This window comes from Alligator sinensis, unplaced genomic scaffold (genome assembly GCF_000455745.1).
Source record: "Alligator sinensis unplaced genomic scaffold, ASM45574v1 scaffold308_2, whole genome shotgun sequence".
In the NCBI taxonomy this organism is placed as follows: domain Eukaryota; kingdom Metazoa; phylum Chordata; order Crocodylia; family Alligatoridae; genus Alligator; species Alligator sinensis.
This window is the reverse complement of record NW_005842082.1, coordinates 216,125-229,358: the sequence shown is the minus strand read 5'-3', so window position 1 is coordinate 229,358 and position 13,234 is coordinate 216,125.

Here is a 13,234-nt window from a genome sequence, read left to right as displayed (position 1 = left end):
GGCATGCTAAGAACTTTCCTAGCTCTGTCTAGACTTATAAACATATACAGCACCTTTACACATGGTTCGGAGTAGAAGGCATTTTAATTAGAGCAGGTCTTGGGAGCTGATCTAATTAAAATACCTGTAAAGTCTCATATATTCAGCTTCCCATGTTTCAAAATGGCAGTGGCGGCACTTTAAGTAAAGATGAATACAGAGATGCTGGAGCATTCAGGTTAGACCGGTCCAGCAGGCTGCTCATTTTAATCAGAGCACATGTAAAAGTGCTGCCAGCATCTTGCAGCGCTCCCCTTGTACCAATGCAGCTTTTGTAAAAGAAAACCTCCATTTCCACTAAGATTTTGAAATGCTCCCAATTTAGGTATATATGTCACAATATTCTCTCTCCCTATCCCTTAGTGTGTACATATATATTGTAAAATTAATATTAATGCACGTTTATATGAATTAATCTTAGCCAACACTCTGGATCCAAGTCACCAGCTTGCAACTTTAAATTGGAGGGATCAGATATAAATCTGAATTTCTTGTTTCCAGATTTTGATAAACCCAAAAAAGCCACTAGCTCTCAAGTTCAGATCAGGCATTAAAACTGGGATATTAATCAGGCCTATTTCTGACCCCCATATGATAGCATTTTTTATCAGAAACCTCTTTACTGCTAGATTACTGCAGCTGAAGTGCTGCAGCTACCTTTCTGGCAGGGGCTGGCAGTCAAGGACAAAAGTTGCCACAGTGTGAGATAGTGAGCTTGATCTTGAAACCTTGCCATGATCACTATAAAGCTGTACAGAAACTTCTGCCACATGTACAGTGTAATCAAATGGGAGGAGAATGATTACCAGTTTTATTATTTTTTCTCTAATGTCTCAGTTGTAATAGTCTAGAAGTGTTACTTTTAACATGGTAGGTTTACAAAATCTCCAGGAGGAGGTATGATGGTAAGCAAATGCTATCCTTTCAGGAATCTCAATGATATGGCATTTTTGCAAGACAATACTGACAGTGGAAGAGAATGACCTTGGGGATACAGCAGGAACCACAAGAGACAGCAATGCATCTCACCAACCTTGCACATCCAGCTGTCTCCCTTTGTGATTTCTGTTCCAGCTCTTTTCCTGCCTTTGGCTTGGCCTCCTGGTTATATCATGCTTAAAAAAGATCTTGTCTGATAAACCAGCTTTGTGTTGGCACAAACATTTGCTCAGAACAAACAGCAGTAAGTTATAAGGCTGTCTCCCTTTCATTGGAGCTCAGCAGTAGCACAAATTGATCCCAACTGCCACTCACTCATCAGATGATACCAGTCTCTGTACTGGATGTCTCTTGTGCTTGTTTGAATTCATAAAGAGCAAACTGTAGGACTCAGAAGAGACTTACTGTATTACAGCCTGCAGATGAGCAAGCAGATACACAAATAGGAGCTGGCAGGAAAATGTGCTGTAGCACTGAGAAATTTACAAATGCAGCTAAAGCACAGATGGAGAGTTTAAAAAAAAAGCACATGCTTATGCAATTCAAACTAAGAAAAATAAAAATATGGTTTTGCAAACTCATTTTCTTTATGCATGTGCACACTAAATCTTGCTTCATAAACCATGTTCAAGCAAAACATATAAAGAGTCTTAGCAAAGTTTTCCCATGCAATGCCCTCTCCTTAACCCCCAGAAAAGAAGACTCAGTCTTTAACGTTTTGGCCTTTTTGAAAGATGTCTCTGAGGTCACCATGTGTAAATGAAATGAGAGGTGCTTGTGCATGACACTTTAAAGCAAGCTTAATGCTTTTGCACTGTTTTAATGGTGTTGGTATTTGCATGTGTTGGCAGCATATTGCACAGTAATTCCAGCTGTTGTAGGAAATTCGGCAGCGTAATGTGCCTTAAAAGACTTAGGGCGCAGCAGACTAAGTTTGCTGCCCCTACAGCCGTGGACAAAGGACTGGGTTTTGTGTAGTTCTATGGCTCTACAGGAAACCCTGCAGCTGCCCAGGAAAGCAGCTCCGCCCAAGAAAAGCAGCGAGCCTGATCCCCCCCTTGGAGCCTGCTTGCCTGCCTGAGCAGCACAGGGGCCTGGTGCTTCCCTATGCAGCTGCGGTGCCCCCCAGGGCTGCCTGAGCTGAGTGGCTACAGACAGGTGCCACCTGGGGAGGGGGGTGCTGTCCCTGCCTTGGAGGGAAGCACCAGTCCCCACCCGCAGCAGCCCAGGGATCGCTCCACCCCCCGGCAGCTCACCCTCCTCTCCCCACCGGAGAGGCAGGTAAGTCAGCAGGGTGTGTGCACGACACGGAAGTTTAATCAGCCCTAAACTGAAGCGATGTTTTTTAAAACCCACCACTTCAATTTACGGCCCCTGTTTCATCTACACAGTCCACAACACATAATACTTAGTGCGGCTTAAATGAAGTTTAAACCTGCAGCAGACAGACATACAAGCCTGTTAAATTGGTTGCTGCCTGGAATGGTTCAAAAGTGTACCTGGGAAATCAAGTACTCTTTCGAACTGATTCACTGTGAACCAAGTCAATGTTATGTGTGGACACCAAGCGTTCTGTGAAACAGGTCTGGTTGGTCCTCCAAGCACTCCATACTGCATCACTCCTGCTCCTCTGCCCTCACCCCCCACAACACAAACACACGGCTGTAGCTAGCTGCTCTGGTACACAGCCACAAATCTACGGCCCCTCTTTTCTCTTTTACTAACACTTTTATCACTGAGCTCCCTTACAAGGGTTCATGTAAGAGAAAGACCATCGATAATGAATGCAAAGCAGTGCCTACTAAAGGGAAACAAAATCCCAGAAGCATATTTCCATATAAAGAAGCCACAGGATAAAATTTAATTAGTTTCTTGCTGAAGGGAAACAAGAGAATCCCATCTCTCTTTGACATCCTTGAATAATGAAACTTCTTTTTTTTCTCTTGCCTGTCATGTTTTCATTTACTTTAGTAATACAGTCCATGGCCACTCTAATGAAGACTAGCAGCCTAGCTCCCATTTTAATCCCCCTGTTTTCCAGGTATGTAACCTATTGATCAGAATTTATTCCAGCCTGATGTTTGGCATGCAAGGAGGCTGCACCTTTTGTTATTCCAAATTTAACAGATCAGTGCATCATGTGGAATATGTAGGCACAGTGAGTGGAGTTCAGAAAGGGGGGCATCAGGCTACACTTGCTGTTTATGGCTTGTATCTCAACCAGAGCTGAGCCCAAACTTTCCAAACCTCAGGAATGTACAAAGGTTTCGGGTATTGGTCTCTTTCATTGCGAAGATTAATTCCAACCAAAATCTGACTTGATTCCTAAAGCTTCAGGGGTTGAGTTTAGCCCAGCTGTTTTTTACAGTATTCAAATACTGGTGCCTGATTTAGCTGTTTCTTTTCCACTTGAACCACAGATAAAGCCTTATTGTTTTCTTCCTTCGTAATAGCTACATGAGCAAAGATCATCTTTGGAAGTTTCCATTTAGTCAGAAGGAAATCTTCCTGGGTCTATGCCACCTTAGCAAAAGTTTCTGGAAGAATGCACACCTACAAGGAGCCTAAACCTCAAATCCTGAACACACTCAGCGACCAATGAAAACAATCATACCCAGCAACCTACGGGTCCAGGCTCAGTGAGTTCCCTGTCTAATTAGACCTAATTCACAGAACTAATTACAATTCACTACTATAGGTCACAGGTATGATTTGATTGGATGTAGGGGGGAGGATTGGTGCTTCATGAACCTATTGTCTCTTGCTTCCTCTAGCTCTTTCCAAGTGATTAAAATATTTATTGAGGAAATTGGATTAAAATAAATCATTTTTTCCTAAAGAGTGATCATATAAATTATTCCAGATAAAAATTCCTTAATGCTGATGTCATTTTTGTACTGGAGGAGATGGAGGAGGAGGAGTTGGCATCATATTTATGAACCATAAAATCTGTTTTTTATGGCTATTGTAAAAGCATGTAATTTGGCTGTGAAGATTTGGAGAAAGAGAAGCAACTGTTTTAGGCCACTAATGATGTACTGCTTGCTAGAACAAGTGTATATTAGCTCAACAAAATATTTTGCACAATTTCTAATGCTAAATGGCTTGATTCTAAATTATGCTTCTACATCTAAACCTCAGATGGTGCAGGGGGGATAAACTGGTGAGGTAATGAGCTCTCATTATCTTTGCTGGAAGTTAAGAGTGCCTACTTAGGCAAGCGCATAAGTATGTGTTTTACATGTGTGTTGTATGTTCTTCAATCCTATTAATTTAAATATCTACTTTCACTGTTTCGTTTAATAGAGCTGCTTGTTCTTGCCTCCCGTACTCATATCAGCAGCTCATTTCACCAATGCCTATGCTGTTCAATAAGAGTATTCTAATCAGCACTACCTATATATACTAACAGTGTGCGAAGCAGGGCCTATTTGATTTGAATTTGGCCCGAATCAGGGACAGTGATTTGATTCATTGTTTCGGATCACTGTCCCTGATTCGATTCGACCAAATCTGAAGATTCGATGCTGATTCAGAGAATCAGTGGTTCGGACATAGACACAGCTTTAAAAGTTTTTTCCACATACCTTAAGGTAGCAGGCACGGCTGATGATCACTGCAATGTTGGGGCGCATGGAGCATCCCACAGGAGTGTCGGGGGGGCCTCCACATGGACCAGAAGTACCACCCCACACCACCCTGGCTCAGTGATCGGCCACAGGGGGACTCCAGGTTCCCCCTTCCAAACCCAGGAGGCACCAGTCACTGAGCTGGGGGGGAAGGCAGGGGGGGCCCCCTGTGTGCTCCACAGTGGACCCAGAAGTAGACCAAAAGTGCTTCTATCCACTTTTGGGTCTGCTGCTGAGAACACTGGAAAGCCCCCTCCCCGCACTCTGAGCTTCTGTGAGACGCTCCATGTGCCCCAGCATTGCAGCACTTATGAGCCCCTGCTACCTAGATGTATGTAGAAAAACATTTAAAGCTGTCTCTATGTCCGAATCTCTGAATCTTCCCGAATTTCTCCAAATCAATTCAGAGGATTCTGATTCAATTCGGAGAGATTAAAGGGTTCTCTGATTCAATTCAGATTCAGATTCAGCCACCAAATCGAGCTGAATCTCCACCAAATCAAATCAGGAACCAAAGCTTCTCACAGCCCTAATATATATGAGCATCTGAGATCTGACCTATGATGATTACTGGGCTCTTGTGTTTCCTATAAATCTTATTTGATTCCTTTTACCCTGGTAGAGAAAAAGCTTATTGTGTTTGTTCAAAACTGTAGGCTGCTCATCAAAATCAGTTGGGTTTTGCCCATCAGTTGCTACTTCCTACTCAGGGAATAGCCCTGATCCTAAATCCCTTAAGAAAGTTGTTATGAATGATGTTCTTGCCACTTAATAAATTCAGTGAACACGGTTTTTTTAAGTTAAAACAGTGATTTGCATTGAGAAAGGCAAAAGTGGCTGTCATTCAGTGCAGCTTCCTATTTCATGGGAATTGTTTTGCAATTCGGGGGCGGGGGGGGGAGAGCAAAACAAAATGGTGAGAAAAGATAAATATGGGCAAAAAGTACAAGACTTCCAATCCATCATATGATCAAGGATGTGAAATGGTGATAGCCTTCTGGTCTACCATGAGCCTCTGCTATCCTAGCCAAGTGTTGTTAAGTCATGCTGTAAGTGTCCAATAGCTCCAACATGACTATAGAAAGATCAGTAAGGCTAGGGACAGACATTTGAAAAGCCTGAGCCTGAATAAATTCAATCTTTGCAGGTTAGTTTAACCTGGCTAGGCTGAACCTGTTTGTAACTGCACAGACATCCCAGACATGCAGACACATGCCTGCAGTAGCTAAGTCTAGAAGCCGGGGGGGCATTAGAACAGCCCTCCCTTCCATAATGCTGAGCTGACGGGGGCACGGCCAAGCCCCACCAGGATTTGGTAGGGTTCCCCCCCCGCCACCCAATATCTTGATAACAGAGCATTTATCAGCTCTGTTATCAGCATTTGTCACCCCATCAGAAAACAAAGAGCCTCTCTCATTAGTTCAAGCTCTTCTTAAACAAAGGAGGAATGGGGAGAAATTACTAGCTGAGCAGTTGATTAGCTCCAGAAAGCCAACACTGCTGTCTGCCACAGAATGGACTGTAGCCAGCATGTGTTCTGCTAGCTAATGCTGAGGTGTCTGTGTAAGACAGAGGGGACAGGGGAACCCTGCTTAGCAGGGAGCCGTGTGGGGAGGGGAAGAGCAGGAGGAAGCCAGGCAGATGCTGCTGTTCCTGCAAGTCTCTGCTGGAGCTGCAGCCAGGGAACAGAGGGGAGGGGCCAGTCCTGCTGTGGAGCAGAGAGCCCCGCCCAGCCCAGAGAGCATGCTGGGATGCTGGGGTACTCTGTTTTAACTTAAACCAGCAAGGGGTCTGGGGCAGACATTGGATAAACCGGTTTGACACAAATCAGTTAAGCCTGATACTACATTCAACCAGGTTTATCTCAAACTGGTTTCAGCCATTTTCAAACTGGTTTATGTGCACTGAATATCTGTTCTGTTACAGGTTTAAACCAGATTCTCATCACTTAAACCAGTTTATGTGTAATGTCTGTCCCAAGCCTAAAGGATAACTCAGGCACCTTTGAAGTACTAGGAGAAATCCCCAGCATATTCCTTCTATTCCAGCAGTATGTCCTTTCCATTTGATCTGATCCATACTGTTTATACATTCTGTGCCAGTGTAGGCACCTCATAATAAGTAGTTTTGATCTAATAGAAATCCTGTTCTTTTGTTTCTCCACCCATTGCATGGTGAAAATTACAAATAGAGAATTTATTTTTTTTAATCCTATTGCCAATGAAAACAGAATTCCTAGGGCATCCTATGTCTTTTCTGTGTAGCATTAGCAAATAATTTGGGAAGTGTATACTATGTTGTCTGTTACCCCAGTAATGAAAACAATGGGAAACTAGTAATATGGGATGCAGTGTGTTTTATATGAAGTGATAGAGAACATCAGGGTTTAGGTCATTGTGCAGATAATAGGCTGCATATGTGCCCACAGATTTTTTTAGGTACATTTTCAATAAATAATTCTTCTGGGTATCTTTTCTCTCACCTCTTTCAAACACTTCTATGAAATCCACCTCTTCAAATAATCTCTTCTCTCTTCCTCTTATGAGTTTGAAAAGATTACTCCTTGCCCTGTGTGGCTGTGTTATATGCATGTGCATACATTTCATGCAGTGAAATGAACTGTTGCACCTGCTAAAATCCTTTTTTATTACTTGTATTGCACAGAATCTAGCCATGGGCTAAGCTTAAATTGGACTAGGCATTGTACAAAAGCTGTAGGCAGGGATCTGTTGTGCACAATTCAGACTGTCCACATGTTAGAGGACTGGGGGCTGTGTTTGTAAAATGCAATTTAAATGTATATCACTCCATAATAATAATACTTAACACATCCCTTCCAGTTATTGACTACTCAATACATCTGCTAATCAGCTAGGAAGGTGATAATATATATCTATTTTTACCGAGGCTTTTCTGCCTCAGTCACTGTAATTTTGTTATCAATTTAAATGTGAAATATACTTATGATACATTTAGCATGGAAAAATAACCTGCACATTCGTGTACTTCAAGTCTTGTGATGACAATTTATAGAACAAGGGAAAAATTTGAGGTCTGTGGCAGAACAGGGTATTTGAATCTGGAGCTCTCGTGCAGGGGTGCTCAACTATTTGGCGCTGTGGACCACATGAATGGTGCAAGGTCCATCTGCGGGATGAATGGGGCCATCTGCAAGCCAGATTGTGTGCTGGAAGATTGGGCCCTGGGAGCCTAGCGCTGCCCCCTGTGCATTGGGATTGGGTCCCAGGGATCCAGCACTGCCCCCTCCTATGTCCTACACACTGGGATTGGGTCTCAGGGGTGTGGTGCCCCCACCCCCTACCAGCTCCTACACCAGGATTGGGCTTTGGTGCCTGGTACCTCCCCACCCAGCCCTGTGCCCTGGGATTAGGCACTGGATCCAACAGGCAAGGCCTGGGACTCCCCTTGAATCCAAAGATTTGGCAGTAGGAAAGCAGTTCCACCACTCTCCCACCACCAAGTTTCCAAATCTTTGGGGAACCCTGCAGGCTGGATGACATGGCACCAATGGCCAGAGGTTGTGCACCTCTGCTCTTGTGAATAAAGAGCCCTCCTTCCAGAGATGTAACATGATTCCTCAGCACCCTTGGAGGCAGTGACACACAGGGCAGTGTCAGTGGCTGGGCCGTTGGGGGGGCAGCGGGGTGTGGGCTGTGGGGGGTACGTTGCCAGCCAGTCTGGCAATGCAGCCACTTCTGTGTTTCTACCATCCTCCCTGGGATTCGTACTTAGAAATGGTGCCCCAGTCTCACACCCACTTCATTACTCTACTGGATCCTTCCACGCCTATTTCTCTAAAACTAGGAGTTTGGTTTCAATTAAAAGCACAAGTCATAACTTCTGTCTGGGCAAATTTTCAGTGCAGTGCATTGGAGGCATGCATCCAGAATTCTTTACAATAATTACTCTCACACCATAAGTCCCCAGTACATACTAGCTACATTTACATGAGACACTGACTGTGCAGTCATTTCTGCACAGTCATATAATACCTGTATAAACAAGTACTAATTCAACAGCAGCACCAACGAACAGGTTTTTGTGACACTACTGTGCAGTAGTCCAAAACTACTGAAGTACTGCACGGTAGCATTGCATCATGGTTTCTGCCATGCAGTGCTACTGCACAGTAGTCTTGGGCTTCTGCACAGCTAGCGTCTCATGTAGATGTGGCCACTGTGTTGGGAATTTACTTCTAAGAGTTTTACTCCTTTAGAGAACCAGAACCTCAATTTTAGCTCTCTCCTCAGGAAGCTATTAAAACCCACTTCTGTGTTCCACTCCAGTGCACAGTCCAATTTGAAAGTATGTCAGAAACTGTGAACAAGAGACAGGTAATAGGCCAAGACAGTCCTAGCAAAAGCTCAATATGACACTAACTTGCTTGATTCATTTGTACAGATACATAAAGAACGTTTCTTGCTCAAGATTTTTTGGTCAGCAGGGAAGGGAAAACACCACGGACCCAGAAGCCCACTTATTCAGATATTGCCCTAATGCAAGACATGATTTCCTGTCTAGTTTACTGCTGCCCAAAATGAATTGCTAATATTTATATAGATAGAGAGTGACACAAAAGCAGATCACAGAAAGATCAGGTTCCAAAAAACAGAAATATCCTAAACAATAGACAAATGGGTTACAGCTGAGATCAAAAGCAGCATTAAGGTGAAGTATACACTTTATACTTAGACCATGCTAAAAGCACTTAAAATGTGAGCATCTGCATGTTAAACCTCATTAGCTCATGCTAAGTACCCTCTGAGAATTTCAAAGTTATGCCACTTTAGGTGAGGTTTAACTCTGGGCTGTGCTACCTAACTTGTGTTCTGCTCCATGGAGATAAAGCAAGCAATTAGCAGTCCTCCAGTATCCCCGGATGTGTCACTCCAAGCCCCACACCCACCCAGAACAGGGTAGAGCCCAGGAGCCCTAGCTGCCAGTCACTCCCCTGCTCACTAAGGCTGTGCGAAACAAGTTTCATCTCAACTTCTGTTTCTCCATTTCAAAGGGACAGTGTTTCATTTCACTGTCTGAAGTACTGTTCTGTTTCGTTCTGTCAAAACTGTTTCGCTATTTTGACATGTTTCAACATTTCCCCCATAGGCTATAATGGGGAATCGCAAAAATGCCCGTAACTTTGTCATTTCTTTCCTGATTCAAATGAAAACATCATGGAGGGTAGCCCCTACTAAGGACACACATTCTCTCAAGTTTCAAGGTGATAGGTGCAGGGGTTTCTGAGAAACTGCACCTCAAGTTGCTGACAAGCAAAACTCATGTCATGCGTGTGTTAAGGTGGAGTGGGGTGAAAACAGCAGGCTTGGTAGCCATGCCGAGGCCATGAAGACTGCCAGATTTCAAGGAGATAGGTGCAGATGTTTCATGGAGATAGGTGCATAGGTGCTGATGCTGCTGAGCTGCTGGAAGACCGTTCAGTAAGCTGACCCCAAGGCCCAGAGAAAGCTCAGTTCAAACAATGCTTTTTATGCTGTTTTTCCATCCCTCCCCCAGAGCACTGAGATTGGAAGGGACTTCAGAGAAGAATCACAGTCACTGGCCAGCTACACAGTCAATATCAGAGCAGTCCTTCCCCTCTCTTCCCCCTCCATCTCCATAGTTTCTGTTTAGCTGCCAGCAAACCTAGCTTCGAAAGTCAAAATCTTTTGAAATGTTTTGAGAGCCGTCATTTCATTTCGAAGCTGGTTTGAAGCCTTTCGTTTCATTTCAGTTTCACTGTTTTGAACTGGAAATGCATCAAAACAGCTTCAAAACAAAGCACCTGCCGAAATTTTGCACAGCCCTACTGCTCACCAGCCCTCTAGTATCACATCAGAGCTATGCAGGCAGAAAACAGCATTAACAGGCAACTGCTTATACCCTGTTCTAACTTTAACACCACCTAACAGTCCACCAATTTAATGTGGTCTAAGAATAACATGTGACTTCATCCTCAGAAGTTGAACATAAACATTTATAATCCATGGAATATAATGCCCATTGCTCCATCGTTTTGAGAGAATGCACCAATGTATCAGGGTCATAGCTGCTAAAGGTGAGAAATACCATCTCCTGTGAATAAGCTGTATAAAAGACTTTTCCCAGACATTCCCACACACAATGCTTAAATCTTGTACAACAAGTGATACAGTATATGTGAATAGTAGCATCCCCCTCTCCCATGGGATCAGTAGTCTCCTATCAAAACTAATTTTATTTAGAATTCAGATTGGCTTACAAGATGTAAAGCTGCACTCTTTCATTAAAATGCCACTGAGATCCCTTTTTGCTGTTAACCTATTTAAGTCACATTTTTATTTTAGAAAATCCTGCAAAAGAAGTTTCATTTTTGCATTCTCTCAAGACTTTTAAAGCACCATCTCTCTCTCACAAGATCAGAAAAGTTAATGGAGGTTTCTGTAGCATTTTAAACATTGAATAAGATCATATTTGTTTGAAATTCCCTCCTTGCATCAGTGTGACAAAAGAACTTAAAGTGTGTCACTTAAATAAGTACTAAGATCTCCTCATCCAACCACCTCACTTTGGCTGGCTCTCTTTACACAATTTCTGAAATTCCCAGGCTTATGGAAAGAAGCATTGCATGTGTTTATCCTCACACACTCCTGATAAATGAAAGCATGGTCCAGTGGTTCAGCGCAAAGAAGATGGAGTCAGTTGATGTCTAAATTCTATTCCACTCTTCTACGCATATCTGTGAGACTTTTAGCATATCGCTCAGTGTATTCACATTGTTTGATCTGTAAAAAAAGACACTGTATGCCTTAAGATGATCCTGAAAGCAGCTATATTAGGGTGATAACTTGATAATGACAAAATTAAGTGATGGTAAATATTCTAGCCAGACATGACTAATGATCAGGGATCTGGGTTTTCTGTTTGCCACGGAAAAAATGGAGTTTCTCTTTTAAAGGAGAAAAATACTGGAAACTATGGGTTTCCCCTTGCAGGGTGGCAGAGTTCTAGCCTGCAAAGGGCTGCTTGGGGAGAGGGACATGGGGTGCCACGTGCATGTGTGGGAATGTGTGGGGGGCATAAGTGACACATGGGGGCAGATTGAGACAGCCACGGAAGGGAGGGATTGGGGCAGGATTGATGGCTGGGGGCACTGCCCAGCCAAGGTGATGCCTGGGGCCAGGGTGGGAATGTGTGGCTGTGGGGCCCAGCTGGGGGGACTGGGATGGAGCCATGGGCAGCTCATCCAGGAGACAATGTGGGGCTGGCTCCCCCTTACTGCATGCACTCACGGGGAGGGGTTGGGTATCAGAGGCAAAATGTTGGGGTAGTATGGGGGGGCACATACACCCCCAGATTTATTCATGGTGCAGGAGAAAATGCAGGCTGTCCACTGTGGGACTTGGGCTCCCCACCCTGCTGTCCTCCCCCTAGGGAGGCAGCCCAGTGGGCGGGCCCTGGTATGGGAGGGCAGAGCAGGGGGGAAGTCTTGGTGCTGCCACCACCACAAGCCCCACACCAGCCACATTGCCAAGGCAGTGTTGGGAAGTCACAACTCCTTGCTGCTGCTGCTGGTACCTCTGTTGCTGCTGGGTAGGCAGGGAGCACCTCACCATGGCAGCGTGGCTGGCATGGGGCTTCCAGTGGTGGTGGCAGCAGTAGCAACAGCTGCACCAAGCTTCCCCACTGCGCTCTGCTCTTCTGCACTGGGCTCACCTGCTGGGAGGAGGGAAGCAGAGTAGGGACCCCAATTCCCACAGCTGGCAGCCTGCATGCTCCCCTGACCCCATGGGCTCCACTCAGCTCTGCTCCAGCCATGTCACCCACAGGGGGGAAGGGAGTGCCAGGCTCCGTGTTCTGCTCCAGCCACAGCAGCCACCAGGTCCCATAGCCCTGGCAGCTGGGAACCCCCTCCAGCAGGGCTGGGGCAGGGGTAGTGGGCTGCAGGTCAAAAGTGAGGGGCACTAGCAGGGCTGGGGGCGGAGGAAGGGACTTTGGGTTGGGAGTGAGGGTCACTGGCAGGGATGGGGGGCTGCAAGTTGGGGGTAAGAGGCACCAGCATGGCCAGCAGGGGTGGGAAACTGTGGGTCAGGAGTGAGGGGCACCAGCAGAACTGAGGGGGCTGTGGCTTGGGAGTAAAGGACAACGGCACAAGCAAAGGCAGGGTACTGGCATATCAGGGCTGCTCAGAACCACACAGTAGCGGGGGGACAGCCACAGCTGATCATCTTACATCCTGGGCGGGGGAGAGCTGGGGCCTGGGTGGGGGCTGGTGCCCGGCAGGGCACAGCTCAGGCCAGTGGTGCACGCGGGGTCAGGGAGCACAGCATGCCTGGCATTTCTGCTTCTCACTGCACAACTACAGCTCCCGCACTCTTAGTGGGGAAAGCCTTGTGCTGGACCCAACGCCCTTTCCCACCCCCTGCGGTGCAGGTCTGCAGACTGGGACCAGAGGGAGCCCTACCCCCTGCTTCCTTGTGGAGTCCAGTGCAGGGTTTCCCCAGTGCCAGTGCAGGAGCTGCAGGCACATGGTACAGAGCTTCCAGGCACAGCCCTAGCTGGAGCCACGCCCCACTGGGCAGGAGCACCCTGCCCCCCACCTCCCGCCTGTTGCTGCTGCCGGCAGCGGG